This window comes from Schistocerca gregaria, chromosome 2, assembly GCF_023897955.1.
Source record: "Schistocerca gregaria isolate iqSchGreg1 chromosome 2, iqSchGreg1.2, whole genome shotgun sequence".
Taxonomy (NCBI): Eukaryota; Metazoa; Arthropoda; class Insecta; order Orthoptera; family Acrididae; genus Schistocerca; species Schistocerca gregaria.
In genome coordinates, this window is record NC_064921.1 from 1017271718 (window position 1) to 1017295873 (window position 24156).

The 24156-nt window shown below is 52.3% G+C and overlaps 74 non-coding genes across 74 annotated transcripts; 24 read left to right on the plus strand and 50 right to left on the minus strand.

Annotated features, from left to right (window-relative positions):
• Positions 1-149: 149 nt before the first annotated feature.
• On the minus strand, positions 150-222 carry Trnav-aac (transfer RNA valine (anticodon AAC)). The gene has a single exon. It is a non-coding gene; the product is annotated as a tRNA-Val (tRNA).
• A 158-nt stretch (positions 223-380) lies between these two features.
• Positions 381-453, minus strand: Trnav-uac (transfer RNA valine (anticodon UAC)). The gene has a single exon. It is a non-coding gene; the product is annotated as a tRNA-Val (tRNA).
• A 412-nt stretch (positions 454-865) lies between these two features.
• Trnap-cgg (transfer RNA proline (anticodon CGG)) lies at positions 866-937 on the plus strand. The gene has a single exon. It is a non-coding gene; the product is annotated as a tRNA-Pro (tRNA).
• A 195-nt stretch (positions 938-1132) lies between these two features.
• Trnav-aac (transfer RNA valine (anticodon AAC)) lies at positions 1133-1205 on the minus strand. The gene has a single exon. It is a non-coding gene; the product is annotated as a tRNA-Val (tRNA).
• Positions 1206-1363: 158 nt separating this feature from the next.
• Trnav-uac (transfer RNA valine (anticodon UAC)) lies at positions 1364-1436 on the minus strand. Its single transcript has one exon. It is a non-coding gene; the product is annotated as a tRNA-Val (tRNA).
• Positions 1437-1848: 412 nt separating this feature from the next.
• On the plus strand, positions 1849-1920 carry Trnap-cgg (transfer RNA proline (anticodon CGG)). Its single transcript has one exon. It is a non-coding gene; the product is annotated as a tRNA-Pro (tRNA).
• A 195-nt stretch (positions 1921-2115) lies between these two features.
• On the minus strand, positions 2116-2188 carry Trnav-aac (transfer RNA valine (anticodon AAC)). Its single transcript has one exon. It is a non-coding gene; the product is annotated as a tRNA-Val (tRNA).
• A 158-nt stretch (positions 2189-2346) lies between these two features.
• Trnav-uac (transfer RNA valine (anticodon UAC)) lies at positions 2347-2419 on the minus strand. Its single transcript has one exon. It is a non-coding gene; the product is annotated as a tRNA-Val (tRNA).
• A 412-nt stretch (positions 2420-2831) lies between these two features.
• Positions 2832-2903, plus strand: Trnap-cgg (transfer RNA proline (anticodon CGG)). The gene has a single exon. It is a non-coding gene; the product is annotated as a tRNA-Pro (tRNA).
• Positions 2904-3098: 195 nt separating this feature from the next.
• Positions 3099-3171, minus strand: Trnav-aac (transfer RNA valine (anticodon AAC)). Its single transcript has one exon. It is a non-coding gene; the product is annotated as a tRNA-Val (tRNA).
• A 158-nt stretch (positions 3172-3329) lies between these two features.
• Positions 3330-3402, minus strand: Trnav-uac (transfer RNA valine (anticodon UAC)). The gene has a single exon. It is a non-coding gene; the product is annotated as a tRNA-Val (tRNA).
• Positions 3403-3814: 412 nt separating this feature from the next.
• Positions 3815-3886, plus strand: Trnap-cgg (transfer RNA proline (anticodon CGG)). The gene has a single exon. It is a non-coding gene; the product is annotated as a tRNA-Pro (tRNA).
• Positions 3887-4081: 195 nt separating this feature from the next.
• Trnav-aac (transfer RNA valine (anticodon AAC)) lies at positions 4082-4154 on the minus strand. The gene has a single exon. It is a non-coding gene; the product is annotated as a tRNA-Val (tRNA).
• Positions 4155-4312: 158 nt separating this feature from the next.
• Positions 4313-4385, minus strand: Trnav-uac (transfer RNA valine (anticodon UAC)). Its single transcript has one exon. It is a non-coding gene; the product is annotated as a tRNA-Val (tRNA).
• A 412-nt stretch (positions 4386-4797) lies between these two features.
• Positions 4798-4869, plus strand: Trnap-cgg (transfer RNA proline (anticodon CGG)). Its single transcript has one exon. It is a non-coding gene; the product is annotated as a tRNA-Pro (tRNA).
• Positions 4870-5064: 195 nt separating this feature from the next.
• On the minus strand, positions 5065-5137 carry Trnav-aac (transfer RNA valine (anticodon AAC)). Its single transcript has one exon. It is a non-coding gene; the product is annotated as a tRNA-Val (tRNA).
• A 158-nt stretch (positions 5138-5295) lies between these two features.
• Positions 5296-5368, minus strand: Trnav-uac (transfer RNA valine (anticodon UAC)). The gene has a single exon. It is a non-coding gene; the product is annotated as a tRNA-Val (tRNA).
• A 412-nt stretch (positions 5369-5780) lies between these two features.
• Positions 5781-5852, plus strand: Trnap-cgg (transfer RNA proline (anticodon CGG)). The gene has a single exon. It is a non-coding gene; the product is annotated as a tRNA-Pro (tRNA).
• Positions 5853-6047: 195 nt separating this feature from the next.
• On the minus strand, positions 6048-6120 carry Trnav-aac (transfer RNA valine (anticodon AAC)). The gene has a single exon. It is a non-coding gene; the product is annotated as a tRNA-Val (tRNA).
• Positions 6121-6278: 158 nt separating this feature from the next.
• On the minus strand, positions 6279-6351 carry Trnav-uac (transfer RNA valine (anticodon UAC)). Its single transcript has one exon. It is a non-coding gene; the product is annotated as a tRNA-Val (tRNA).
• Positions 6352-6763: 412 nt separating this feature from the next.
• On the plus strand, positions 6764-6835 carry Trnap-cgg (transfer RNA proline (anticodon CGG)). Its single transcript has one exon. It is a non-coding gene; the product is annotated as a tRNA-Pro (tRNA).
• Positions 6836-7030: 195 nt separating this feature from the next.
• On the minus strand, positions 7031-7103 carry Trnav-aac (transfer RNA valine (anticodon AAC)). Its single transcript has one exon. It is a non-coding gene; the product is annotated as a tRNA-Val (tRNA).
• Positions 7104-7261: 158 nt separating this feature from the next.
• Trnav-uac (transfer RNA valine (anticodon UAC)) lies at positions 7262-7334 on the minus strand. Its single transcript has one exon. It is a non-coding gene; the product is annotated as a tRNA-Val (tRNA).
• Positions 7335-7746: 412 nt separating this feature from the next.
• Trnap-cgg (transfer RNA proline (anticodon CGG)) lies at positions 7747-7818 on the plus strand. Its single transcript has one exon. It is a non-coding gene; the product is annotated as a tRNA-Pro (tRNA).
• A 195-nt stretch (positions 7819-8013) lies between these two features.
• On the minus strand, positions 8014-8086 carry Trnav-aac (transfer RNA valine (anticodon AAC)). Its single transcript has one exon. It is a non-coding gene; the product is annotated as a tRNA-Val (tRNA).
• A 158-nt stretch (positions 8087-8244) lies between these two features.
• Positions 8245-8317, minus strand: Trnav-uac (transfer RNA valine (anticodon UAC)). The gene has a single exon. It is a non-coding gene; the product is annotated as a tRNA-Val (tRNA).
• A 412-nt stretch (positions 8318-8729) lies between these two features.
• Trnap-cgg (transfer RNA proline (anticodon CGG)) lies at positions 8730-8801 on the plus strand. The gene has a single exon. It is a non-coding gene; the product is annotated as a tRNA-Pro (tRNA).
• A 195-nt stretch (positions 8802-8996) lies between these two features.
• Positions 8997-9069, minus strand: Trnav-aac (transfer RNA valine (anticodon AAC)). The gene has a single exon. It is a non-coding gene; the product is annotated as a tRNA-Val (tRNA).
• Positions 9070-9227: 158 nt separating this feature from the next.
• On the minus strand, positions 9228-9300 carry Trnav-uac (transfer RNA valine (anticodon UAC)). The gene has a single exon. It is a non-coding gene; the product is annotated as a tRNA-Val (tRNA).
• A 412-nt stretch (positions 9301-9712) lies between these two features.
• On the plus strand, positions 9713-9784 carry Trnap-cgg (transfer RNA proline (anticodon CGG)). The gene has a single exon. It is a non-coding gene; the product is annotated as a tRNA-Pro (tRNA).
• Positions 9785-9979: 195 nt separating this feature from the next.
• Positions 9980-10052, minus strand: Trnav-aac (transfer RNA valine (anticodon AAC)). The gene has a single exon. It is a non-coding gene; the product is annotated as a tRNA-Val (tRNA).
• A 158-nt stretch (positions 10053-10210) lies between these two features.
• On the minus strand, positions 10211-10283 carry Trnav-uac (transfer RNA valine (anticodon UAC)). Its single transcript has one exon. It is a non-coding gene; the product is annotated as a tRNA-Val (tRNA).
• A 412-nt stretch (positions 10284-10695) lies between these two features.
• Trnap-cgg (transfer RNA proline (anticodon CGG)) lies at positions 10696-10767 on the plus strand. The gene has a single exon. It is a non-coding gene; the product is annotated as a tRNA-Pro (tRNA).
• Positions 10768-10962: 195 nt separating this feature from the next.
• On the minus strand, positions 10963-11035 carry Trnav-aac (transfer RNA valine (anticodon AAC)). The gene has a single exon. It is a non-coding gene; the product is annotated as a tRNA-Val (tRNA).
• A 158-nt stretch (positions 11036-11193) lies between these two features.
• Trnav-uac (transfer RNA valine (anticodon UAC)) lies at positions 11194-11266 on the minus strand. Its single transcript has one exon. It is a non-coding gene; the product is annotated as a tRNA-Val (tRNA).
• Positions 11267-11678: 412 nt separating this feature from the next.
• Trnap-cgg (transfer RNA proline (anticodon CGG)) lies at positions 11679-11750 on the plus strand. The gene has a single exon. It is a non-coding gene; the product is annotated as a tRNA-Pro (tRNA).
• Positions 11751-11945: 195 nt separating this feature from the next.
• Positions 11946-12018, minus strand: Trnav-aac (transfer RNA valine (anticodon AAC)). The gene has a single exon. It is a non-coding gene; the product is annotated as a tRNA-Val (tRNA).
• A 158-nt stretch (positions 12019-12176) lies between these two features.
• Positions 12177-12249, minus strand: Trnav-uac (transfer RNA valine (anticodon UAC)). The gene has a single exon. It is a non-coding gene; the product is annotated as a tRNA-Val (tRNA).
• A 412-nt stretch (positions 12250-12661) lies between these two features.
• Trnap-cgg (transfer RNA proline (anticodon CGG)) lies at positions 12662-12733 on the plus strand. The gene has a single exon. It is a non-coding gene; the product is annotated as a tRNA-Pro (tRNA).
• A 195-nt stretch (positions 12734-12928) lies between these two features.
• Positions 12929-13001, minus strand: Trnav-aac (transfer RNA valine (anticodon AAC)). The gene has a single exon. It is a non-coding gene; the product is annotated as a tRNA-Val (tRNA).
• Positions 13002-13159: 158 nt separating this feature from the next.
• Trnav-uac (transfer RNA valine (anticodon UAC)) lies at positions 13160-13232 on the minus strand. Its single transcript has one exon. It is a non-coding gene; the product is annotated as a tRNA-Val (tRNA).
• A 412-nt stretch (positions 13233-13644) lies between these two features.
• Positions 13645-13716, plus strand: Trnap-cgg (transfer RNA proline (anticodon CGG)). Its single transcript has one exon. It is a non-coding gene; the product is annotated as a tRNA-Pro (tRNA).
• A 195-nt stretch (positions 13717-13911) lies between these two features.
• Trnav-aac (transfer RNA valine (anticodon AAC)) lies at positions 13912-13984 on the minus strand. Its single transcript has one exon. It is a non-coding gene; the product is annotated as a tRNA-Val (tRNA).
• A 158-nt stretch (positions 13985-14142) lies between these two features.
• On the minus strand, positions 14143-14215 carry Trnav-uac (transfer RNA valine (anticodon UAC)). The gene has a single exon. It is a non-coding gene; the product is annotated as a tRNA-Val (tRNA).
• Positions 14216-14627: 412 nt separating this feature from the next.
• Trnap-cgg (transfer RNA proline (anticodon CGG)) lies at positions 14628-14699 on the plus strand. The gene has a single exon. It is a non-coding gene; the product is annotated as a tRNA-Pro (tRNA).
• Positions 14700-14894: 195 nt separating this feature from the next.
• Trnav-aac (transfer RNA valine (anticodon AAC)) lies at positions 14895-14967 on the minus strand. Its single transcript has one exon. It is a non-coding gene; the product is annotated as a tRNA-Val (tRNA).
• A 158-nt stretch (positions 14968-15125) lies between these two features.
• On the minus strand, positions 15126-15198 carry Trnav-uac (transfer RNA valine (anticodon UAC)). The gene has a single exon. It is a non-coding gene; the product is annotated as a tRNA-Val (tRNA).
• A 412-nt stretch (positions 15199-15610) lies between these two features.
• On the plus strand, positions 15611-15682 carry Trnap-cgg (transfer RNA proline (anticodon CGG)). Its single transcript has one exon. It is a non-coding gene; the product is annotated as a tRNA-Pro (tRNA).
• A 195-nt stretch (positions 15683-15877) lies between these two features.
• Trnav-aac (transfer RNA valine (anticodon AAC)) lies at positions 15878-15950 on the minus strand. The gene has a single exon. It is a non-coding gene; the product is annotated as a tRNA-Val (tRNA).
• Positions 15951-16108: 158 nt separating this feature from the next.
• On the minus strand, positions 16109-16181 carry Trnav-uac (transfer RNA valine (anticodon UAC)). The gene has a single exon. It is a non-coding gene; the product is annotated as a tRNA-Val (tRNA).
• A 412-nt stretch (positions 16182-16593) lies between these two features.
• Positions 16594-16665, plus strand: Trnap-cgg (transfer RNA proline (anticodon CGG)). Its single transcript has one exon. It is a non-coding gene; the product is annotated as a tRNA-Pro (tRNA).
• A 195-nt stretch (positions 16666-16860) lies between these two features.
• Positions 16861-16933, minus strand: Trnav-aac (transfer RNA valine (anticodon AAC)). The gene has a single exon. It is a non-coding gene; the product is annotated as a tRNA-Val (tRNA).
• Positions 16934-17091: 158 nt separating this feature from the next.
• Trnav-uac (transfer RNA valine (anticodon UAC)) lies at positions 17092-17164 on the minus strand. The gene has a single exon. It is a non-coding gene; the product is annotated as a tRNA-Val (tRNA).
• Positions 17165-17576: 412 nt separating this feature from the next.
• Positions 17577-17648, plus strand: Trnap-cgg (transfer RNA proline (anticodon CGG)). The gene has a single exon. It is a non-coding gene; the product is annotated as a tRNA-Pro (tRNA).
• A 195-nt stretch (positions 17649-17843) lies between these two features.
• Trnav-aac (transfer RNA valine (anticodon AAC)) lies at positions 17844-17916 on the minus strand. Its single transcript has one exon. It is a non-coding gene; the product is annotated as a tRNA-Val (tRNA).
• A 158-nt stretch (positions 17917-18074) lies between these two features.
• Positions 18075-18147, minus strand: Trnav-uac (transfer RNA valine (anticodon UAC)). The gene has a single exon. It is a non-coding gene; the product is annotated as a tRNA-Val (tRNA).
• A 412-nt stretch (positions 18148-18559) lies between these two features.
• Trnap-cgg (transfer RNA proline (anticodon CGG)) lies at positions 18560-18631 on the plus strand. The gene has a single exon. It is a non-coding gene; the product is annotated as a tRNA-Pro (tRNA).
• Positions 18632-18826: 195 nt separating this feature from the next.
• On the minus strand, positions 18827-18899 carry Trnav-aac (transfer RNA valine (anticodon AAC)). The gene has a single exon. It is a non-coding gene; the product is annotated as a tRNA-Val (tRNA).
• Positions 18900-19057: 158 nt separating this feature from the next.
• Positions 19058-19130, minus strand: Trnav-uac (transfer RNA valine (anticodon UAC)). The gene has a single exon. It is a non-coding gene; the product is annotated as a tRNA-Val (tRNA).
• Positions 19131-19542: 412 nt separating this feature from the next.
• Trnap-cgg (transfer RNA proline (anticodon CGG)) lies at positions 19543-19614 on the plus strand. Its single transcript has one exon. It is a non-coding gene; the product is annotated as a tRNA-Pro (tRNA).
• A 195-nt stretch (positions 19615-19809) lies between these two features.
• Trnav-aac (transfer RNA valine (anticodon AAC)) lies at positions 19810-19882 on the minus strand. The gene has a single exon. It is a non-coding gene; the product is annotated as a tRNA-Val (tRNA).
• A 158-nt stretch (positions 19883-20040) lies between these two features.
• On the minus strand, positions 20041-20113 carry Trnav-uac (transfer RNA valine (anticodon UAC)). The gene has a single exon. It is a non-coding gene; the product is annotated as a tRNA-Val (tRNA).
• A 412-nt stretch (positions 20114-20525) lies between these two features.
• Trnap-cgg (transfer RNA proline (anticodon CGG)) lies at positions 20526-20597 on the plus strand. The gene has a single exon. It is a non-coding gene; the product is annotated as a tRNA-Pro (tRNA).
• Positions 20598-20792: 195 nt separating this feature from the next.
• Positions 20793-20865, minus strand: Trnav-aac (transfer RNA valine (anticodon AAC)). The gene has a single exon. It is a non-coding gene; the product is annotated as a tRNA-Val (tRNA).
• Positions 20866-21023: 158 nt separating this feature from the next.
• Trnav-uac (transfer RNA valine (anticodon UAC)) lies at positions 21024-21096 on the minus strand. The gene has a single exon. It is a non-coding gene; the product is annotated as a tRNA-Val (tRNA).
• A 412-nt stretch (positions 21097-21508) lies between these two features.
• Positions 21509-21580, plus strand: Trnap-cgg (transfer RNA proline (anticodon CGG)). The gene has a single exon. It is a non-coding gene; the product is annotated as a tRNA-Pro (tRNA).
• A 195-nt stretch (positions 21581-21775) lies between these two features.
• Positions 21776-21848, minus strand: Trnav-aac (transfer RNA valine (anticodon AAC)). The gene has a single exon. It is a non-coding gene; the product is annotated as a tRNA-Val (tRNA).
• Positions 21849-22006: 158 nt separating this feature from the next.
• Positions 22007-22079, minus strand: Trnav-uac (transfer RNA valine (anticodon UAC)). Its single transcript has one exon. It is a non-coding gene; the product is annotated as a tRNA-Val (tRNA).
• Positions 22080-22491: 412 nt separating this feature from the next.
• Positions 22492-22563, plus strand: Trnap-cgg (transfer RNA proline (anticodon CGG)). Its single transcript has one exon. It is a non-coding gene; the product is annotated as a tRNA-Pro (tRNA).
• Positions 22564-22758: 195 nt separating this feature from the next.
• Trnav-aac (transfer RNA valine (anticodon AAC)) lies at positions 22759-22831 on the minus strand. The gene has a single exon. It is a non-coding gene; the product is annotated as a tRNA-Val (tRNA).
• Positions 22832-22989: 158 nt separating this feature from the next.
• On the minus strand, positions 22990-23062 carry Trnav-uac (transfer RNA valine (anticodon UAC)). The gene has a single exon. It is a non-coding gene; the product is annotated as a tRNA-Val (tRNA).
• A 412-nt stretch (positions 23063-23474) lies between these two features.
• On the plus strand, positions 23475-23546 carry Trnap-cgg (transfer RNA proline (anticodon CGG)). The gene has a single exon. It is a non-coding gene; the product is annotated as a tRNA-Pro (tRNA).
• A 195-nt stretch (positions 23547-23741) lies between these two features.
• On the minus strand, positions 23742-23814 carry Trnav-aac (transfer RNA valine (anticodon AAC)). The gene has a single exon. It is a non-coding gene; the product is annotated as a tRNA-Val (tRNA).
• A 158-nt stretch (positions 23815-23972) lies between these two features.
• Trnav-uac (transfer RNA valine (anticodon UAC)) lies at positions 23973-24045 on the minus strand. The gene has a single exon. It is a non-coding gene; the product is annotated as a tRNA-Val (tRNA).
• Positions 24046-24156: the final 111 nt, after the last annotated feature.

The following is a 24156-nucleotide window of genomic DNA, read 5'->3' on the forward strand; positions in this document are numbered from 1 at the left end:
AAAATGCTCGGCGGCAGTATCAAATGAATTTCATATTTGATGTGAGCAATTGACACTCTGATCCGACGTGTGAAGGCGATTACGAAGGTTTTTGGGTACAGATGGAAGCAGATGCATGTTACTATGTCTTGTTTTTAATGATGAAAAAGTGTTTCCGCCCGGGATCGAACCGGGGACCTTCTGCGTGTTAGGCAGACGTGATAACCGCTACACCACGGAAACTACTTGTGTGCGCCATACCTTAGAGACAACTCGTGCTGATGTTGACATCGTAACTAAAAAATTAAATAAATGCGCTTCTTGCATAACAAAGGTACATGCAGAAGATCCTCACATGACGTGGCTCACTGGAGTACAATGCGACACAGGCAAGAAAATACTGTTCCCGCCCTGGATCGAACCGGGGACCTTCTGCGTGTAAAGCAGACGTGATAACCGCTACACTACGGAAACTGCGGACGGGAGGAGTCCATCCCCGTTCACTCGAAATTACCTCAGCCTCTCTCCCGTCCGCGAATGCACACGCGACGGTTCTTTTGACAGCCTGGAAACCATTACAGCCGAGGGCTCAAGAAGTCTTCGGGGTGCTCGAGAGGGTGTCTGCCGTAGCACCCCTAACGAGATAGCGGCGTTTCCCGCAGTCGTGATTGCAAGTCATAGCAGCAAAAGCAATCACTTTCTTAGCAGCAGGGAGTGCGAGCCCAGCGGCAGCTCTACATGAAGGTACCAATAGCCCAGGAAGGCCGCCGACCGCGGGAATTCGCGCCGCCCCCATCCCGCCAGCCTACACGAGACTTTCCAGAGCACCCTGGACCACATCGAGGCACCCAGTGCACTGAAATAATAGTCATTCGCCATGTCAGATGGCTCGTTGGTCTAGGGGTATGATTCCTGCTTCGGGTGCAGGAGGTCCCGGGTTCAAATCCCGGACGAGCCCTAGCGTTTTGTGCAAACTGATCGCACATGAGTGGCTGAGTCGATGCAAAATGCTCGGCGGCAGTATCAAATGAATTTCATATTTGATGTGAGCAATTGACACTCTGATCCGACGTGTGAAGGCGATTACGAAGGTTTTTGGGTACAGATGGAAGCAGATGCATGTTACTATGTCTTGTTTTTAATGATGAAAAAGTGTTTCCGCCCGGGATCGAACCGGGGACCTTCTGCGTGTTAGGCAGACGTGATAACCGCTACACCACGGAAACTACTTGTGTGCGCCATACCTTAGAGACAACTCGTGCTGATGTTGACATCGTAACTAAAAAATTAAATAAATGCGCTTCTTGCATAACAAAGGTACATGCAGAAGATCCTCACATGACGTGGCTCACTGGAGTACAATGCGACACAGGCAAGAAAATACTGTTCCCGCCCGGGATCGAACCGGGGACCTTCTGCGTGTAAAGCAGACGTGATAACCGCTACACTACGGAAACTGCGGACGGGAGGAGTCCATCCCCGTTCACTCGAAATTACCTCAGCCTCTCTCCCGTCCGCGAATGCACACGCGACGGTTCTTTTGACAGCCTGGAAACCATTACAGCCGAGGGCTCAAGAAGTCTTCGGGGTGCTCGAGAGGGTGTCTGCCGTAGCACCCCTAACGAGATAGCGGCGTTTCCCGCAGTCGTGATTGCAAGTCATAGCAGCAAAAGCAATCACTTTCTTAGCAGCAGGGAGTGCGAGCCCAGCGGCAGCTCTACATGAAGGTACCAATAGCCCAGGAAGGCCGCCGACCGCGGGAATTCGCGCCGCCCCCATCCCGCCAGCCTACACGAGACTTTCCAGAGCACCCTGGACCACATCGAGGCACCCAGTGCACTGAAATAATAGTCATTCGCCATGTCAGATGGCTCGTTGGTCTAGGGGTATGATTCCTGCTTCGGGTGCAGGAGGTCCCGGGTTCAAATCCCGGACGAGCCCTAGCGTTTTGTGCAAACTGATCGCACATGAGTGGCTGAGTCGATGCAAAATGCTCGGCGGCAGTATCAAATGAATTTCATATTTGATGTGAGCAATTGACACTCTGATCCGACGTGTGAAGGCGATTACGAAGGTTTTTGGGTACAGATGGAAGCAGATGCATGTTACTATGTCTTGTTTTTAATGATGAAAAAGTGTTTCCGCCCGGGATCGAACCGGGGACCTTCTGCGTGTTAGGCAGACGTGATAACCGCTACACCACGGAAACTACTTGTGTGCGCCATACCTTAGAGACAACTCGTGCTGATGTTGTCATCGTAACTAAAAAATTAAATAAATGCGCTACTTGCATAACAAAGGTACATGCAGAAGATCCTCACATGACGTGGCTCACTGGAGTACAATACGACATAGGCAAGAAAATACTGTTCCCGCCCGGGATCGAACCGGGGACCTTCTGCGTGTAAAGCAGACGTGATAACCGCTACACTACGGAAACTGCGGACGGGAGGAGTCCATCCCCGTTCACTCGAAATTACCTCAGCCTCTCTCCCGTCCGCGAATGCACACGCGACGGTTCTTTTGACAGCCTGGAAACCATTACAGCCGAGGGCTCAAGAAGTCTTCGGGGTGCTCGAGAGGGTGTCTGCCGTAGCACCCCTAACGAGATAGCGGCGTTTCCCGCAGTCGTGATTGCAAGTCATAGCAGCAAAAGCAATCACTTTCTTAGCAGCAGGGAGTGCGAGCCCAGCGGCAGCTCTACATGAAGGTACCAATAGCCCAGGAAGGCCGCCGACCGCGGGAATTCGCGCCGCCCCCATCCCGCCAGCCTACACGAGACTTTCCAGAGCACCCTGGACCACATCGAGGCACCCAGTGCACTGAAATAATAGTCATTCGCCATGTCAGATGGCTCGTTGGTCTAGGGGTATGATTCCTGCTTCGGGTGCAGGAGGTCCCGGGTTCAAATCCCGGACGAGCCCTAGCGTTTTGTGCAAACTGATCGCACATGAGTGGCTGAGTCGATGCAAAATGCTCGGCGGCAGTATCAAATGAATTTCATATTTGATGTGAGCAATTGACACTCTGATCCGACGTGTGAAGGCGATTACGAAGGTTTTTGGGTACAGATGGAAGCAGATGCATGTTACTATGTCTTGTTTTTAATGATGAAAATGTGTTTCCGCCCGGGATCGAACCGGGGACCTTCTGCGTGTTAGGCAGACGTGATAACCGCTACACCACGGAAACTACTTGTGTGCGCCATACCTTAGAGACAACTCGTGCTGATGTTGTCATCGTAACTAAAAAATTAAATAAATGCGCTACTTGCATAACAAAGGTACATGCAGAAGATCCTCACATGACGTGGCTCACTGGAGTACAATACGACATAGGCAAGAAAATACTGTTCCCGCCCGGGATCGAACCGGGGACCTTCTGCGTGTAAAGCAGACGTGATAACCGCTACACTACGGAAACTGCGGACGGGAGGAGTCCATCCCCGTTCACTCGAAATTACCTCAGCCTCTCTCCCGTCCGCGAATGCACACGCGACGGTTCTTTTGACAGCCTGGAAACCATTACAGCCGAGGGCTCAAGAAGTCTTCGGGGTGCTCGAGAGGGTGTCTGCCGTAGCACCCCTAACGAGATAGCGGCGTTTCCCGCAGTCGTGATTGCAAGTCATAGCAGCAAAAGCAATCACTTTCTTAGCAGCAGGGAGTGCGAGCCCAGCGGCAGCTCTACATGAAGGTACCAATAGCCCAGGAAGGCCGCCGACCGCGGGAATTCGCGCCGCCCCCATCCCGCCAGCCTACACGAGACTTTCCAGAGCACCCTGGACCACATCGAGGCACCCAGTGCACTGAAATAATAGTCATTCGCCATGTCAGATGGCTCGTTGGTCTAGGGGTATGATTCCTGCTTCGGGTGCAGGAGGTCCCGGGTTCAAATCCCGGACGAGCCCTAGCGTTTTGTGCAAACTGATCGCACATGAGTGGCTGAGTCGATGCAAAATGCTCGGCGGCAGTATCAAATGAATTTCATATTTGATGTGAGCAATTGACACTCTGATCCGACGTGTGAAGGCGATTACGAAGGTTTTTGGGTACAGATGGAAGCAGATGCATGTTACTATGTCTTGTTTTTAATGATGAAAAAGTGTTTCCGCCCGGGATCGAACCGGGGACCTTCTGCGTGTTAGGCAGACGTGATAACCGCTACACCACGGAAACTACTTGTGTGCGCCATACCTTAGAGACAACTCGTGCTGATGTTGACATCGTAACTAAAAAATTAAATAAATGCGCTTCTTGCATAACAAAGGTACATGCAGAAGATCCTCACATGACGTGGCTCACTGGAGTACAATGCGACACAGGCAAGAAAATACTGTTCCCGCCCGGGATCGAACCGGGGACCTTTTGCGTGTAAAGCAGACGTGATAACCGCTACACTACGGAAACTGCGGACGGGAGGAGTCCATCCCCGTTCACTCGAAATTACCTCAGCCTCTCTCCCGTCCGCGAATGCACACGCGACGGTTCTTTTGACAGCCTGGAAACCATTACAGCCGAGGGCTCAAGAAGTCTTCGGGGTGCTCGAGAGGGTGTCTGCCGTAGCACCCCTAACGAGATAGCGGCGTTTCCCGCAGTCGTGATTGCAAGTCATAGCAGCAAAAGCAATCACTTTCTTAGCAGCAGGGAGTGCGAGCCCAGCGGCAGCTCTACATGAAGGTACCAATAGCCCAGGAAGGCCGCCGACCGCGGGAATTCGCGCCGCCCCCATCCCGCCAGCCTACACGAGACTTTCCAGAGCACCCTGGACCACATCGAGGCACCCAGTGCACTGAAATAATAGTCATTCGCCATGTCAGATGGCTCGTTGGTCTAGGGGTATGATTCCTGCTTCGGGTGCAGGAGGTCCCGGGTTCAAATCCCGGACGAGCCCTAGCGTTTTGTGCAAACTGATCGCACATGAGTGGCTGAGTCGATGCAAAATGCTCGGCGGCAGTATCAAATGAATTTCATATTTGATGTGAGCAATTGACACTCTGATCCGACGTGTGAAGGCGATTACGAAGGTTTTTGGGTACAGATGGAAGCAGATGCATGTTACTATGTCTTGTTTTTAATGATGAAAAAGTGTTTCCGCCCGGGATCGAACCGGGGACCTTCTGCGTGTTAGGCAGACGTGATAACCGCTACACCACGGAAACTACTTGTGTGCGCCATACCTTAGAGACAACTCGTGCTGATGTTGTCATCGTAACTAAAAAATTAAATAAATGCGCTACTTGCATAACAAAGGTACATGCAGAAGATCCTCACATGACGTGGCTCACTGGAGTACAATACGACATAGGCAAGAAAATACTGTTCCCGCCCGGGATCGAACCGGGGACCTTCTGCGTGTAAAGCAGACGTGATAACCGCTACACTACGGAAACTGCGGACGGGAGGAGTCCATCCCCGTTCACTCGAAATTACCTCAGCCTCTCTCCCGTCCGCGAATGCACACGCGACGGTTCTTTTGACAGCCTGGAAACCATTACAGCCGAGGGCTCAAGAAGTCTTCGGGGTGCTCGAGAGGGTGTCTGCCGTAGCACCCCTAACGAGATAGCGGCGTTTCCCGCAGTCGTGATTGCAAGTCATAGCAGCAAAAGCAATCACTTTCTTAGCAGCAGGGAGTGCGAGCCCAGCGGCAGCTCTACATGAAGGTACCAATAGCCCAGGAAGGCCGCCGACCGCGGGAATTCGCGCCGCCCCCATCCCGCCAGCCTACACGAGACTTTCCAGAGCACCCTGGACCACATCGAGGCACCCAGTGCACTGAAATAATAGTCATTCGCCATGTCAGATGGCTCGTTGGTCTAGGGGTATGATTCCTGCTTCGGGTGCAGGAGGTCCCGGGTTCAAATCCCGGACGAGCCCTAGCGTTTTGTGCAAACTGATCGCACATGAGTGGCTGAGTCGATGCAAAATGCTCGGCGGCAGTATCAAATGAATTTCATATTTGATGTGAGCAATTGACACTCTGATCCGAGGTGTGAAGGCGATTACGAAGGTTTTTGGGTACAGATGGAAGCAGATGCATGTTACTATGTCTTGTTTTTAATGATGAAAAAGTGTTTCCGCCCGGGATCGAACCGTGGACCTTCTGCGTGTTAGGCAGACGTGATAACCGCTACACCACGGAAACTACTTGTGTGCGCCATACCTTAGAGACAACTCGTGCTGATGTTGACATCGTAACTAAAAAATTAAATAAATGCGCTTCTTGCATAACAAAGGTACATGCAGAAGATCCTCACATGACGTGGCTCACTGGAGTACAATGCGACACAGGCAAGAAAATACTGTTCCCGCCCGGGATCGAACCGGGGACCTTTTGCGTGTAAAGCAGACGTGATAACCGCTACACTACGGAAACTGCGGACGGGAGGAGTCCATCCCCGTTCACTCGAAATTACCTCAGCCTCTCTCCCGTCCGCGAATGCACACGCGACGGTTCTTTTGACAGCCTGGAAACCATTACAGCCGAGGGCTCAAGAAGTCTTCGGGGTGCTCGAGAGGGTGTCTGCCGTAGCACCCCTAACGAGATAGCGGCGTTTCCCGCAGTCGTGATTGCAAGTCATAGCAGCAAAAGCAATCACTTTCTTAGCAGCAGGGAGTGCGAGCCCAGCGGCAGCTCTACATGAAGGTACCAATAGCCCAGGAAGGCCGCCGACCGCGGGAATTCGCGCCGCCCCCATCCCGCCAGCCTACACGAGACTTTCCAGAGCACCCTGGACCACATCGAGGCACCCAGTGCACTGAAATAATAGTCATTCGCCATGTCAGATGGCTCGTTGGTCTAGGGGTATGATTCCTGCTTCGGGTGCAGGAGGTCCCGGGTTCAAATCCCGGACGAGCCCTAGCGTTTTGTGCAAACTGATCGCACATGAGTGGCTGAGTCGATGCAAAATGCTCGGCGGCAGTATCAAATGAATTTCATATTTGATGTGAGCAATTGACACTCTGATCCGACGTGTGAAGGCGATTACGAAGGTTTTTGGGTACAGATGGAAGCAGATGCATGTTACTATGTCTTGTTTTTAATGATGAAAAAGTGTTTCCGCCCGGGATCGAACCGGGGACCTTCTGCGTGTTAGGCAGACGTGATAACCGCTACACCACGGAAACTACTTGTGTGCGCCATACCTTAGAGACAACTCGTGCTGATGTTGTCATCGTAACTAAAAAATTAAATAAATGCGCTACTTGCATAACAAAGGTACATGCAGAAGATCCTCACATGACGTGGCTCACTGGAGTACAATACGACATAGGCAAGAAAATACTGTTCCCGCCCGGGATCGAACCGGGGACCTTCTGCGTGTAAAGCAGACGTGATAACCGCTACACTACGGAAACTGCGGACGGGAGGAGTCCATCCCCGTTCACTCGAAATTACCTCAGCCTCTCTCCCGTCCGCGAATGCACACGCGACGGTTCTTTTGACAGCCTGGAAACCATTACAGCCGAGGGCTCAAGAAGTCTTCGGGGTGCTCGAGAGGGTGTCTGCCGTAGCACCCCTAACGAGATAGCGGCGTTTCCCGCAGTCGTGATTGCAAGTCATAGCAGCAAAAGCAATCACTTTCTTAGCAGCAGGGAGTGCGAGCCCAGCGGCAGCTCTACATGAAGGTACCAATAGCCCAGGAAGGCCGCCGACCGCGGGAATTCGCGCCGCCCCCATCCCGCCAGCCTACACGAGACTTTCCAGAGCACCCTGGACCACATCGAGGCACCCAGTGCACTGAAATAATAGTCATTCGCCATGTCAGATGGCTCGTTGGTCTAGGGGTATGATTCCTGCTTCGGGTGCAGGAGGTCCCGGGTTCAAATCCCGGACGAGCCCTAGCGTTTTGTGCAAACTGATCGCACATGAGTGGCTGAGTCGATGCAAAATGCTCGGCGGCAGTATCAAATGAATTTCATATTTGATGTGAGCAATTGACACTCTGATCCGACGTGTGAAGGCGATTACGAAGGTTTTTGGGTACAGATGGAAGCAGATGCATGTTACTATGTCTTGTTTTTAATGATGAAAATGTGTTTCCGCCCGGGATCGAACCGGGGACCTTCTGCGTGTTAGGCAGACGTGATAACCGCTACACCACGGAAACTACTTGTGTGCGCCATACCTTAGAGACAACTCGTGCTGATGTTGTCATCGTAACTAAAAAATTAAATAAATGCGCTACTTGCATAACAAAGGTACATGCAGAAGATCCTCACATGACGTGGCTCACTGGAGTACAATACGACATAGGCAAGAAAATACTGTTCCCGCCCGGGATCGAACCGGGGACCTTCTGCGTGTAAAGCAGACGTGATAACCGCTACACTACGGAAACTGCGGACGGGAGGAGTCCATCCCCGTTCACTCGAAATTACCTCAGCCTCTCTCCCGTCCGCGAATGCACACGCGACGGTTCTTTTGACAGCCTGGAAACCATTACAGCCGAGGGCTCAAGAAGTCTTCGGGGTGCTCGAGAGGGTGTCTGCCGTAGCACCCCTAACGAGATAGCGGCGTTTCCCGCAGTCGTGATTGCAAGTCATAGCAGCAAAAGCAATCACTTTCTTAGCAGCAGGGAGTGCGAGCCCAGCGGCAGCTCTACATGAAGGTACCAATAGCCCAGGAAGGCCGCCGACCGCGGGAATTCGCGCCGCCCCCATCCCGCCAGCCTACACGAGACTTTCCAGAGCACCCTGGACCACATCGAGGCACCCAGTGCACTGAAATAATAGTCATTCGCCATGTCAGATGGCTCGTTGGTCTAGGGGTATGATTCCTGCTTCGGGTGCAGGAGGTCCCGGGTTCAAATCCCGGACGAGCCCTAGCGTTTTGTGCAAACTGATCGCACATGAGTGGCTGAGTCGATGCAAAATGCTCGGCGGCAGTATCAAATGAATTTCATATTTGATGTGAGCAATTGACACTCTGATCCGACGTGTGAAGGCGATTACGAAGGTTTTTGGGTACAGATGGAAGCAGATGCATGTTACTATGTCTTGTTTTTAATGATGAAAAAGTGTTTCCGCCCGGGATCGAACCGGGGACCTTCTGCGTGTTAGGCAGACGTGATAACCGCTACACCACGGAAACTACTTGTGTGCGCCATACCTTAGAGACAACTCGTGCTGATGTTGACATCGTAACTAAAAAATTAAATAAATGCGCTTCTTGCATAACAAAGGTACATGCAGAAGATCCTCACATGACGTGGCTCACTGGAGTACAATGCGACACAGGCAAGAAAATACTGTTCCCGCCCGGGATCGAACCGGGGACCTTTTGCGTGTAAAGCAGACGTGATAACCGCTACACTACGGAAACTGCGGACGGGAGGAGTCCATCCCCGTTCACTCGAAATTACCTCAGCCTCTCTCCCGTCCGCGAATGCACACGCGACGGTTCTTTTGACAGCCTGGAAACCATTACAGCCGAGGGCTCAAGAAGTCTTCGGGGTGCTCGAGAGGGTGTCTGCCGTAGCACCCCTAACGAGATAGCGGCGTTTCCCGCAGTCGTGATTGCAAGTCATAGCAGCAAAAGCAATCACTTTCTTAGCAGCAGGGAGTGCGAGCCCAGCGGCAGCTCTACATGAAGGTACCAATAGCCCAGGAAGGCCGCCGACCGCGGGAATTCGCGCCGCCCCCATCCCGCCAGCCTACACGAGACTTTCCAGAGCACCCTGGACCACATCGAGGCACCCAGTGCACTGAAATAATAGTCATTCGCCATGTCAGATGGCTCGTTGGTCTAGGGGTATGATTCCTGCTTCGGGTGCAGGAGGTCCCGGGTTCAAATCCCGGACGAGCCCTAGCGTTTTGTGCAAACTGATCGCACATGAGTGGCTGAGTCGATGCAAAATGCTCGGCGGCAGTATCAAATGAATTTCATATTTGATGTGAGCAATTGACACTCTGATCCGACGTGTGAAGGCGATTACGAAGGTTTTTGGGTACAGATGGAAGCAGATGCATGTTACTATGTCTTGTTTTTAATGATGAAAAAGTGTTTCCGCCCGGGATCGAACCGGGGACCTTCTGCGTGTTAGGCAGACGTGATAACCGCTACACCACGGAAACTACTTGTGTGCGCCATACCTTAGAGACAACTCGTGCTGATGTTGTCATCGTAACTAAAAAATTAAATAAATGCGCTACTTGCATAACAAAGGTACATGCAGAAGATCCTCACATGACGTGGCTCACTGGAGTACAATACGACATAGGCAAGAAAATACTGTTCCCGCCCGGGATCGAACCGGGGACCTTCTGCGTGTAAAGCAGACGTGATAACCGCTACACTACGGAAACTGCGGACGGGAGGAGTCCATCCCCGTTCACTCGAAATTACCTCAGCCTCTCTCCCGTCCGCGAATGCACACGCGACGGTTCTTTTGACAGCCTGGAAACCATTACAGCCGAGGGCTCAAGAAGTCTTCGGGGTGCTCGAGAGGGTGTCTGCCGTAGCACCCCTAACGAGATAGCGGCGTTTCCCGCAGTCGTGATTGCAAGTCATAGCAGCAAAAGCAATCACTTTCTTAGCAGCAGGGAGTGCGAGCCCAGCGGCAGCTCTACATGAAGGTACCAATAGCCCAGGAAGGCCGCCGACCGCGGGAATTCGCGCCGCCCCCATCCCGCCAGCCTACACGAGACTTTCCAGAGCACCCTGGACCACATCGAGGCACCCAGTGCACTGAAATAATAGTCATTCGCCATGTCAGATGGCTCGTTGGTCTAGGGGTATGATTCCTGCTTCGGGTGCAGGAGGTCCCGGGTTCAAATCCCGGACGAGCCCTAGCGTTTTGTGCAAACTGATCGCACATGAGTGGCTGAGTCGATGCAAAATGCTCGGCGGCAGTATCAAATGAATTTCATATTTGATGTGAGCAATTGACACTCTGATCCGACGTGTGAAGGCGATTACGAAGGTTTTTGGGTACAGATGGAAGCAGATGCATGTTACTATGTCTTGTTTTTAATGATGAAAAAGTGTTTCCGCCCGGGATCGAACCGGGGACCTTCTGCGTGTTAGGCAGACGTGATAACCGCTACACCACGGAAACTACTTGTGTGCGCCATACCTTAGAGACAACTCGTGCTGATGTTGTCATCGTAACTAAAAAATTAAATAAATGCGCTACTTGCATAACAAAGGTACATGCAGAAGATCCTCACATGACGTGGCTCACTGGAGTACAATACGACATAGGCAAGAAAATACTGTTCCCGCCCGGGATCGAACCGGGGACCTTCTGCGTGTAAAGCAGACGTGATAACCGCTACACTACGGAAACTGCGGACGGGAGGAGTCCATCCCCGTTCACTCGAAATTACCTCAGCCTCTCTCCCGTCCGCGAATGCACACGCGACGGTTCTTTTGACAGCCTGGAAACCATTACAGCCGAGGGCTCAAGAAGTCTTCGGGGTGCTCGAGAGGGTGTCTGCCGTAGCACCCCTAACGAGATAGCGGCGTTTCCCGCAGTCGTGATTGCAAGTCATAGCAGCAAAAGCAATCACTTTCTTAGCAGCAGGGAGTGCGAGCCCAGCGGCAGCTCTACATGAAGGTACCAATAGCCCAGGAAGGCCGCCGACCGCGGGAATTCGCGCCGCCCCCATCCCGCCAGCCTACACGAGACTTTCCAGAGCACCCTGGACCACATCGAGGCACCCAGTGCACTGAAATAATAGTCATTCGCCATGTCAGATGGCTCGTTGGTCTAGGGGTATGATTCCTGCTTCGGGTGCAGGAGGTCCCGGGTTCAAATCCCGGACGAGCCCTAGCGTTTTGTGCAAACTGATCGCACATGAGTGGCTGAGTCGATGCAAAATGCTCGGCGGCAGTATCAAATGAATTTCATATTTGATGTGAGCAATTGACACTCTGATCCGAGGTGTGAAGGCGATTACGAAGGTTTTTGGGTACAGATGGAAGCAGATGCATGTTACTATGTCTTGTTTTTAATGATGAAAAAGTGTTTCCGCCCGGGATCGAACCGTGGACCTTCTGCGTGTTAGGCAGACGTGATAACCGCTACACCACGGAAACTACTTGTGTGCGCCATACCTTAGAGACAACTCGTGCTGATGTTGACATCGTAACTAAAAAATTAAATAAATGCGCTTCTTGCATAACAAAGGTACATGCAGAAGATCCTCACATGACGTGGCTCACTGGAGTACAATGCGACACAGGCAAGAAAATACTGTTCCCGCCCGGGATCGAACCGGGGACCTTTTGCGTGTAAAGCAGACGTGATAACCGCTACACTACGGAAACTGCGGACGGGAGGAGTCCATCCCCGTTCACTCGAAATTACCTCAGCCTCTCTCCCGTCCGCGAATGCACACGCGACGGTTCTTTTGACAGCCTGGAAACCATTACAGCCGAGGGCTCAAGAAGTCTTCGGGGTGCTCGAGAGGGTGTCTGCCGTAGCACCCCTAACGAGATAGCGGCGTTTCCCGCAGTCGTGATTGCAAGTCATAGCAGCAAAAGCAATCACTTTCTTAGCAGCAGGGAGTGCGAGCCCAGCGGCAGCTCTACATGAAGGTACCAATAGCCCAGGAAGGCCGCCGACCGCGGGAATTCGCGCCGCCCCCATCCCGCCAGCCTACACGAGACTTTCCAGAGCACCCTGGACCACATCGAGGCACCCAGTGCACTGAAATAATAGTCATTCGCCATGTCAGATGGCTCGTTGGTCTAGGGGTATGATTCCTGCTTCGGGTGCAGGAGGTCCCGGGTTCAAATCCCGGACGAGCCCTAGCGTTTTGTGCAAACTGATCGCACATGAGTGGCTGAGTCGATGCAAAATGCTCGGCGGCAGTATCAAATGAATTTCATATTTGATGTGAGCAATTGACACTCTGATCCGACGTGTGAAGGCGATTACGAAGGTTTTTGGGTACAGATGGAAGCAGATGCATGTTACTATGTCTTGTTTTTAATGATGAAAAAGTGTTTCCGCCCGGGATCGAACCGTGGACCTTCTGCGTGTTAGGCAGACGTGATAACCGCTACACCACGGAAACTACTTGTGTGCGCCATACCTTAGAGACAACTCGTGCTGATGTTGACATCGTAACTAAAAAATTAAATAAATGCGCTTCTTGCATAACAAAGGTACATGCAGAAGATCCTCACATGACGTGGCTCACTGGAGTACAATGCGACACAGGCAAGAAAATACTGTTCCCGCCCGGGATCGAACCGGGGACCTTTTGCGTGTAAAGCAGACGTGATAACCGCTACACTACGGAAACTGCGGACGGGAGGAGTCCATCCCCGTTCACTCGAAATTACCTCAGCCTCTCTCCCGTCCGCGAATGCACACGCGACGGTTCTTTTGACAGCCTGGAAACCATTACAGCCGAGGGCTCAAGAAGTCTTCGGGGTGCTCGAGAGGGTGTCTGCCGTAGCACCCCTAACGAGATAGCGGCGTTTCCCGCAGTCGTGATTGCAAGTCATAGCAGCAAAAGCAATCACTTTCTTAGCAGCAGGGAGTGCGAGCCCAGCGGCAGCTCTACATGAAGGTACCAATAGCCCAGGAAGGCCGCCGACCGCGGGAATTCGCGCCGCCCCCATCCCGCCAGCCTACACGAGACTTTCCAGAGCACCCTGGACCACATCGAGGCACCCAGTGCACTGAAATAATAGTCATTCGCCATGTCAGATGGCTCGTTGGTCTAGGGGTATGATTCCTGCTTCGGGTGCAGGAGGTCCCGGGTTCAAATCCCGGACGAGCCCTAGCGTTTTGTGCAAACTGATCGCACATGAGTGGCTGAGTCGATGCAAAATGCTCGGCGGCAGTATCAAATGAATTTCATATTTGATGTGAGCAATTGACACTCTGATCCGACGTGTGAAGGCGATTACGAAGGTTTTTGGGTACAGATGGAAGCAGATGCATGTTACTATGTCTTGTTTTTAATGATGAAAAAGTGTTTCCGCCCGGGATCGAACCGGGGACCTTCTGCGTGTTAGGCAGACGTGATAACCGCTACACCACGGAAACTACTTGTGTGCGCCATACCTTAGAGACAACTCGTGCTGATGTTGTCATCGTAACTAAAAAATTAAATAAATGCGCTACTTGCATAACAAAGGTACATGCAGAAGATCCTCACATGACGTGGCTCACTGGAGTACAATACGACACAGGCAAGAAAATACTGTTCCCGCCCGGGATCGAACCGGGGACCTTCTGCGTGTAAAGCAGACGTGATAACCGCTACACTACGGAAACTGCGGACGGGAGGAGTCCATCCCCGTTCACTCGAAATTACCTCAGCCTCTCTCCCGTCCGCGAATGCACACGCGACGGTTCTTTTGACAGCCTGGAAACCATTACAGCCGAGGGCTCAAGAAGTCTTCGGGGTGCTCGAGAGGGTGTCTGCCGTAGCACCCCTAACGAGATAGCGGCGTTTCCCGCAGTCGTGATTGCAAGTCATAGCAGCAAAAGCAATCACTTTCTTAGCAGCAGGGAGTGCGAGCCCAGCGGCAGCTCTACATGAAGGTACCAATAGCCCAGGAAGGCCGCCGACCGCGGGAATTCGCGCCGCCCCCATCCCGCCAGCCTACACGAGACTTTCCAGAGCACCCTGGACCACATCGAGGCACCCAGTGCACTGAAATAATAGTCATTCGCCATGTCAGATGGCTCGTTGGTCTAGGGGTATGATTCCTGCTTCGGGTGCAGGAGGTCCCGGGTTCAAATCCCGGACGAGCCCTAGCGTTTTGTGCAAACTGATCGCACATGAGTGGCTGAGTCGATGCAAAATGCTCGGCGGCAGTATCAAATGAATTTCATATTTGATGTGAGCAATTGACACTCTGATCCGACGTGTGAAGGCGATTACGAAGGTTTTTGGGTACAGATGGAAGCAGATGCATGTTACTATGTCTTGTTTTTAATGATGAAAAAGTGTTTCCGCCCGGGATCGAACCGGGGACCTTCTGCGTGTTAGGCAGACGTGATAACCGCTACACCACGGAAACTACTTGTGTGCGCCATACCTTAGAGACAACTCGTGCTGATGTTGTCATCGTAACTAAAACATTAAATAAATGCGCTACTTGCATAACAAAGGTACATGCAGAAGATCCTCACATGACGTGGCTCACTGGAGTACAATACGACATAGGCAAGAAAATACTGTTCCCGCCCGGGATCGAACCGGGGACCTTCTGCGTGTAAAGCAGACGTGATAACCGCTACACTACGGAAACTGCGGACGGGAGGAGTCCATCCCCGTTCACTCGAAATTACCTCAGCCTCTCTCCCGTCCGCGAATGCACACGCGACGGTTCTTTTGACAGCCTGGAAACCATTACAGCCGAGGGCTCAAGAAGTCTTCGGGGTGCTCGAGAGGGTGTCTGCCGTAGCACCCCTAACGAGATAGCGGCGTTTCCCGCAGTCGTGATTGCAAGTCATAGCAGCAAAAGCAATCACTTTCTTAGCAGCAGGGAGTGCGAGCCCAGCGGCAGCTCTACATGAAGGTACCAATAGCCCAGGAAGGCCGCCGACCGCGGGAATTCGCGCCGCCCCCATCCCGCCAGCCTACACGAGACTTTCCAGAGCACCCTGGACCACATCGAGGCACCCAGTGCACTGAAATAATAGTCATTCGCCATGTCAGATGGCTCGTTGGTCTAGGGGTATGATTCCTGCTTCGGGTGCAGGAGGTCCCGGGTTCAAATCCCGGACGAGCCCTAGCGTTTTGTGCAAACTGATCGCACATGAGTGGCTGAGTCGATGCAAAATGCTCGGCAGCAGTATCAAATGAATTTCATATTTGATGTGAGCAATTGACACTCTGATCCGACGTGTGAAGGCGATTACGAAGGTTTTTGGGTACAGATGGAAGCAGATGCATGTTACTATGTCTTGTTTTTAATGATGAAAAAGTGTTTCCGCCCGGGATCGAACCGGGGACCTTCTGCGTGTTAGGCAGACGTGATAACCGCTACACCACGGAAACTACTTGTGTGCGCCATACCTTAGAGACAACTCGTGCTGATGTTGACATCGTAACTAAAAAATTAAATAAATGCGCTTCTTGCATAACAAAGGTACATGCAGAAGATCCTCACATGACGTGGCTCACTGGAGTACAATGCGACACAGGCAAGAAAATACTGTTCCCGCCCGGGATCGAACCGGGGACCTTCTGCGTGTAAAGCAGACGTGATAACCGCTACACTACGGAAACCGCGGACGGGAGGAGTCCATCCCCGTTCACTCGAAATTACCTCAGCCTCTCTCCCGTCCGCGAATGCACACGCGACGGTTCTTTTGACAGCCTGGAAACCATTACAGCCGAGGGCTCAAGAAGTCTTCGGGGTGCTCGAGAGGGTGTCTGCCGTAGCACCCCTAACGAGATAGCGGCGTTTCCCGCAGTCGTGATTGCAAGTCATAGCAGCAAAAGCAATCACTTTCTTAGCAGCAGGGAGTGCGAGCCCAGCGGCAGCTCTACATGAAGGTACCAATAGCCCAGGAAGGCCGCCGACCGCGGGAATTCGCGCCGCCCCCATCCCGCCAGCCTACACGAGACTTTCCAGAGCACCCTGGACCACATCGAGGCACCCAGTGCACTGAAATAATAGTCATTCGCCATGTCAGATGGCTCGTTGGTCTAGGGGTATGATTCCTGCTTCGGGTGCAGGAGGTCCCGGGTTCAAATCCCGGACGAGCCCTAGCGTTTTGTGCAAACTGATCGCACATGAGTGGCTGAGTCGATGCAAAATGCTCGGCGGCAGTATCAAATGAATTTCATATTTGATGTGAGCAATTGACACTCTGATCCGACGTGTGAAGGCGATTACGAAGGTTTTTGGGTACAGATGGAAGCAGATGCATGTTACTATGTCTTGTTTTTAATGATGAAAAAGTGTTTCCGCCCGGGATCGAACCGGGGACCTTCTGCGTGTTAGGCAGACGTGATAACCGCTACACCACGGAAACTACTTGTGTGCGCCATACCTTAGAGACAACTCGTGCTGATGTTGACATCGTAACTAAAAAATTAAATAAATGCGCTTCTTGCATAACAAAGGTACATGCAGAAGATCCTCACATGACGTGGCTCACTGGAGTACAATGCGACACAGGCAAGAAAATACTGTTCCCGCCCGGGATCGAACCGGGGACCTTTTGCGTGTAAAGCAGACGTGATAACCGCTACACTACGGAAACTGCGGACGGGAGGAGTCCATCCCCGTTCACTCGAAATTACCTCAGCCTCTCTCCCGTCCGCGAATGCACACGCGACGGTTCTTTTGACAGCCTGGAAACCATTACAGCCGAGGGCTCAAGAAGTCTTCGGGGTGCTCGAGAGGGTGTCTGCCGTAGCACCCCTAACGAGATAGCGGCGTTTCCCGCAGTCGTGATTGCAAGTCATAGCAGCAAAAGCAATCACTTTCTTAGCAGCAGGGAGTGCGAGCCCAGCGGCAGCTCTACATGAAGGTACCAATAGCCCAGGAAGGCCGCCGACCGCGGGAATTCGCGCCGCCCCCATCCCGCCAGCCTACACGAGACTTTCCAGAGCACCCTGGACCACATCGAGGCACCCAGTGCACTGAAATAATAGTCATTCGCCATGTCAGATGGCTCGTTGGTCTAGGGGTATGATTCCTGCTTCGGGTGCAGGAGGTCCCGGGTTCAAATCCCGGACGAGCCCTAGCGTTTTGTGCAAACTGATCGCACATGAGTGGCTGAGTCGATGCAAAATGCTCGGCGGCAGTATCAAATGAATTTCATATTTGATGTGAGCAATTGACACTCTGATCCGACGTGTGAAGGCGATTACGAAGGTTTTTGGGTACAGATGGAAGCAGATGCATGTTACTATGTCTTGTTTTTAATGATGAAAAAGTGTTTCCGCCCGGGATCGAACCGGGGACCTTCTGCGTGTTAGGCAGACGTGATAACCGCTACACCACGGAAACTACTTGTGTGCGCCATACCTTAGAGACAACTCGTGCTGATGTTGACATCGTAACTAAAAAATTAAATAAATGCGCTTCTTGCATAACAAAGGTACATGCAGAAGATCCTCACATGACGTGGCTCACTGGAGTACAATGCGACACAGGCAAGAAAATACTGTTCCCGCCCGGGATCGAACCGGGGACCTTTTGCGTGTAAAGCAGACGTGATAACCGCTACACTACGGAAACTGCGGACGGGAGGAGTCCATCCCCGTTCACTCGAAATTACCTCAGCCTCTCTCCCGTCCGCGAATGCACACGCGACGGTTCTTTTGACAGCCTGGAAACCATTACAGCCGAGGGCTCAAGAAGTCTTCGGGGTGCTCGAGAGGGTGTCTGCCGTAGCACCCCTAACGAGATAGCGGCGTTTCCCGCAGTCGTGATTGCAAGTCATAGCAGCAAAAGCAATCACTTTCTTAGCAGCAGGGAGTGCGAGCCCAGCGGCAGCTCTACATGAAGGTACCAATAGCCCAGGAAGGCCGCCGACCGCGGGAATTCGCGCCGCCCCCATCCCGCCAGCCTACACGAGACTTTCCAGAGCACCCTGGACCACATCGAGGCACCCAGTGCACTGAAATAATAGTCATTCGCCATGTCAGATGGCTCGTTGGTCTAGGGGTATGATTCCTGCTTCGGGTGCAGGAGGTCCCGGGTTCAAATCCCGGACGAGCCCTAGCGTTTTGTGCAAACTGATCGCACATGAGTGGCTGAGTCGATGCAAAATGCTCGGCGGCAGTATCAAATGAATTTCATATTTGATGTGAGCAATTGACACTCTGATCCGACGTGTGAAGGCGATTACGAAGGTTTTTGGGTACAGATGGAAGCAGATGCATGTTACTATGTCTTGTTTTTAATGATGAAAAAGTGTTTCCGCCCGGGATCGAACCGGGGACCTTCTGCGTGTTAGGCAGACGTGATAACCGCTACACCACGGAAACTACTTGTGTGCGCCATACCTTAGAGACAACTCGTGCTGATGTTGTCATCGTAACTAAAAAATTAAATAAATGCGCTACTTGCATAACAAAGGTACATGCAGAAGATCCTCACATGACGTGGCTCACTGGAGTACAATACGACACAGGCAAGAAAATACTGTTCCCGCCCGGGATCGAACCGGGGACCTTCTGCGTGTAAAGCAGACGTGATAACCGCTACACTACGGAAACTGCGGACGGGAGGAGTCCATCCCCGTTCACTCGAAATTACCTCAGCCTCTCTCCCGTCCGCGAATGCACACGCGACGGTTCTTTTGACAGCCTGGAAACCATTACAGCCGAGGGCTCAAGAAGTCTTCGGGGTGCTCGAGAGGGTGTCTGCCGTAGCACCCCTAACGAGATAGCGGCGTTTCCCGCAGTCGTGATTGCAAGTCATAGCAGCAAAAGCAATCACTTTCTTAGCAGCAGGGAGTGCGAGCCCAGCGGCAGCTCTACATGAAGGTACCAATAGCCCAGGAAGGCCGCCGACCGCGGGAATTCGCGCCGCCCCCATCCCGCCAGCCTACACGAGACTTTCCAGAGCACCCTGGACCACATCGAGGCACCCAGTGCACTGAAATAATAGTCATTCGCCATGTCAGATGGCTCGTTGGTCTAGGGGTATGATTCCTGCTTCGGGTGCAGGAGGTCCCGGGTTCAAATCCCGGACGAGCCCTAGCGTTTTGTGCAAACTGATCGCACATGAGTGGCTGAGTCGATGCAAAATGCTCGGCGGCAGTATCAAATGAATTTCATATTTGATGTGAGCAATTGACACTCTGATCCGACGTGTGAAGGCGATTACGAAGGTTTTTGGGTACAGATGGAAGCAGATGCATGTTACTATGTCTTGTTTTTAATGATGAAAAAGTGTTTCCGCCCGGGATCGAACCGGGGACCTTCTGCGTGTTAGGCAGACGTGATAACCGCTACACCACGGAAACTACTTGTGTGCGCCATACCTTAGAGACAACTCGTGCTGATGTTGTCATCGTAACTAAAACATTAAATAAATGCGCTACTTGCATAACAAAGGTACATGCAGAAGATCCTCACATGACGTGGCTCACTGGAGTACAATACGACATAGGCAAGAAAATACTGTTCCCGCCCGGGATCGAACCGGGGACCTTCTGCGTGTAAAGCAGACGTGATAACCGCTACACTACGGAAACTGCGGACGGGAGGAGTCCATCCCCGTTCACTCGAAATTACCTCAGCCTCTCTCCCGTCCGCGAATGCACACGCGACGGTTCTTTTGACAGCCTGGAAACCATTACAGCCGAGGGCTCAAGAAGTCTTCGGGGTGCTCGAGAGGGTGTCTGCCGTAGCACCCCTAACGAGATAGCGGCGTTTCCCGCAGTCGTGATTGCAAGTCATAGCAGCAAAAGCAATCACTTTCTTAGCAGCAGGGAGTGCGAGCCCAGCGGCAGCTCTACATGAAGGTACCAATAGCCCAGGAAGGCCGCCGACCGCGGGAATTCGCGCCGCCCCCATCCCGCCAGCCTACACGAGACTTTCCAGAGCACCCTGGACCACATCGAGGCACCCAGTGCACTGAAATAATAGTCATTCGCCATGTCAGATGGCTCGTTGGTCTAGGGGTATGATTCCTGCTTCGGGTGCAGGAGGTCCCGGGTTCAAATCCCGGACGAGCCCTAGCGTTTTGTGCAAACTGATCGCACATGAGTGGCTGAGTCGATGCAAAATGCTCGGCGGCAGTATCAAATGAATTTCATATTTGATGTGAGCAATTGACACTCTGATCCGACGTGTGAAGGCGATTACGAAGGTTTTTGGGTACAGATGGAAGCAGATGCATGTTACTATGTCTTGTTTTTAATGATGAAAAAGTGTTTCCGCCCGGGATCGAACCGGGGACCTTCTGCGTGTTAGGCAGACGTGATAACCGCTACACCACGGAAACTACTTGTGTGCGCCATACCTTAGAGACAACTCGTGCTGATGTTGACATCGTAACTAAAAAATTAAATAAATGCGCTTCTTGCATAACAAAGGTACATGCAGAAGATCCTCACATGACGTGGCTCACTGGAGTACAATGCGACACAGGCAAGAAAATACTGTTCCCGCCCGGGATCGAACCGGGGACCTTCTGCGTGTAAAGCAGACGTGATAACCGCTACACTACGGAAACCGCGGACGGGAGGAGTCCATCCCCGTTCACTCGAAATTACCTCAGCCTCTCTCCCGTCCGCGAATGCACACGCGACGGTTCTTTTGACAGCCTGGAAACCATTACAGCCGAGGGCTCAAGAAGTCTTCGGGGTGCTCGAGAGGGTGTCTGCCGTAGCACCCCTAACGAGATAGCGGCGTTTCCCGCAGTCGTGATTGCAAGTCATAGCAGCAAAAGCAATCACTTTCTTAGCAGCAGGGAGTGCGAGCCCAGCGGCAGCTCTACATGAAGGTACCAATAGCCCAGGAAGGCCGCCGACCGCGGGAATTCGCGCCGCCCCCATCCCGCCAGCCTACACGAGACTTTCCAGAGCACCCTGGACCACATCGAGGCACCCAGTGCACTGAAATAATAGTCATTCGCCATGTCAGATGGCTCGTTGGTCTAGGGGTATGATTCCTGCTTCGGGTGCAGGAGGTCCCGGGTTCAAATCCCGGACGAGCCCTAGCGTTTTGTGCAAACTGATCGCACATGAGTGGCTGAGTCGATGCAAAATGCTCGGCGGCAGTATCAAATGAATTTCATATTTGATGTGAGCAATTGACACTCTGATCCGACGTGTGAAGGCGATTACGAAGGTTTTTGGGTACAGATGGAAGCAGATGCATGTTACTATGTCTTGTTTTTAATGATGAAAAAGTGTTTCCGCCCGGGATCGAACCGGGGACCTTCTGCGTGTTAGGCAGACGTGATAACCGCTACACCACGGAAACTACTTGTGTGCGCCATACCTTAGAGACAACTCGTGCTGATGTTGACATCGTAACTAAAAAATTAAATAAATGCGCTTCTTGCATAACAAAGGTACATGCAGAAGATCCTCACATGACGTGGCTCACTGGAGTACAATGCGACACAGGCAAGAAAATACTGTTCCCGCCCGGGATCGAACCGGGGACCTTCTGCGTGTAAAGCAGACGTGATAACCGCTACACTACGGAAACCGCGGACGGGAGGAGTCCATCCCCGTTCACTCGAAATTACCTCAGCCTCTCTCCCGTCCGCGAATGCACACGCGACGGTTCTTTTGACAGCCTGGAAACCATTACAGCCGAGGGCTCAAGAAGTCTTCGGGGTGCTCGAGAGGGTGTCTGCCGTAGCACCCCTAACGAGATAGCGGCGTTTCCCGCAGTCGTGATTGCAAGTCATAGCAGCAAAAGCAATCACTTTCTTAGCAGCAGGGAGTGCGAGCCCAGCGGCAGCTCTACATGAAGGTACCAATAGCCCAGGAAGGCCGCCGACCGCGGGAATTCGCGCCGCCCCCATCCCGCCAGCCTACACGAGACTTTCCAGAGCACCCTGGACCACATCGAGGCACCCAGTGCACTGAAATAATAGTCATTCGCCATGTCAGATGGCTCGTTGGTCTAGGGGTATGATTCCTGCTTCGGGTGCAGGAGGTCCCGGGTTCAAATCCCGGACGAGCCCTAGCGTTTTGTGCAAACTGATCGCACATGAGTGGCTGAGTCGATGCAAAATGCTCGGCGGCAGTATCAAATGAATTTCATATTTGATGTGAGCAATTGACACTCTGATCCGACGTGTGAAGGCGATTACGAAGGTTTTTGGGTACAGATGGAAGCATATGCATGTTACTATGTCTTGTTTTTAATGATGAAAAAGTGTTTCCGCCCGGGATCGAACCGGGGACCTTCTGCGTGTTAGGCAGACGTGATAACCGCTACACCACGGAAACTACTTGTGTGCGCCATACCTTAGAGACAACTCGTGCTGATGTTGACATCGTAACTAAAAAATTAAATAAATGCGCTTCTTGCATAACAAAGGTACATGCAGAAGATCCTCACATGACGTGGCTCACTGGAGTACAATGCGACACAGGCAAGAAAATACTGTTCCCGCCCGGGATCGAACCGGGGACCTTCTGCGTGTAAAGCAGACGTGATAACCGCTACACTACGGAAACCGCGGACGGGAGGAGTCCATCCCCGTTCACTCGAAATTACCTCAGCCTCTCTCCCGTCCGCGAATGCACACGCGACGGTTCTTTTGACAGCCTGGAAACCATTACAGCCGAGGGCTCAAGAAGTCTTCGGGGTGCTCGAGAGGGTGTCTGCCGTAGCACCCCTAACGAGATAGCGGCGTTTCCCGCAGTCGTGATTGCAAGTCATAGCAGCAAAAGCAATCACTTTCTTAGCAGCAGGGAGTGCGAGCCCAGCGGCAGCTCTACATGAAGGTACCAATAGCCCAGGAAGGCCGCCGACCGCGGGAATTCGCGCCGCCCCCATCCCGCCAGCCTACACGAGACTTTCCAGAGCACCCTGGACCACATCGAGGCACCCAGTGCACTGAAATAATAGTCATTCGCCATGTCAGATGGCTCGTTGGTCTAGGGGTATGATTCCTGCTTCGGGTGCAGGAGGTCCCGGGTTCAAATCCCGGACGAGCCCTAGCGTTTTGTGCAAACTAATCGCACATGAGTGGCTGAGTCGATGCAAAATGCTCGGCGGCAGTATCAAATGAATTTCATATTTGATGTGAGCAATTGACACTCTGATCCGACGTGTGAAGGCGATTACGAAGGTTTTTGGGTACAGATGGAAGCAGATGCATGTTACTATGTCTTGTTTTTAATGATGAAAAAGTGTTTCCGCCCGGGATCGAACCGGGGACCTTCTGCGTGTTAGGCAGACGTGATAACCGCTACACCACGGAAACTACTTGTGTGCGCCATACCTTAGAGACAACTCGTGCTGATGTTGACATCGTAACTAAAAAATTAAATAAATGCGCTTCTTGCATAACAAAGGTACATGCAGAAGATCCTCACATGACGTAGCTCACTGTAGTACAATGCGACACAGGCAAGAAAATACTGTTCCCGCCCGGGATCGAACCGGGGACCTTCTGCGTGTAAAGCAGACGTGATAACCGCTACACTACGGAAACTGCGGACGGGAGGAGTCCATCCCCGTTCACTCGAAATTACCTCAGCCTCTCTCCCGTCCGCGAATGCACACGCGACGGTTCTTTTGACAGCCTGGAAACCATTACAGCCGA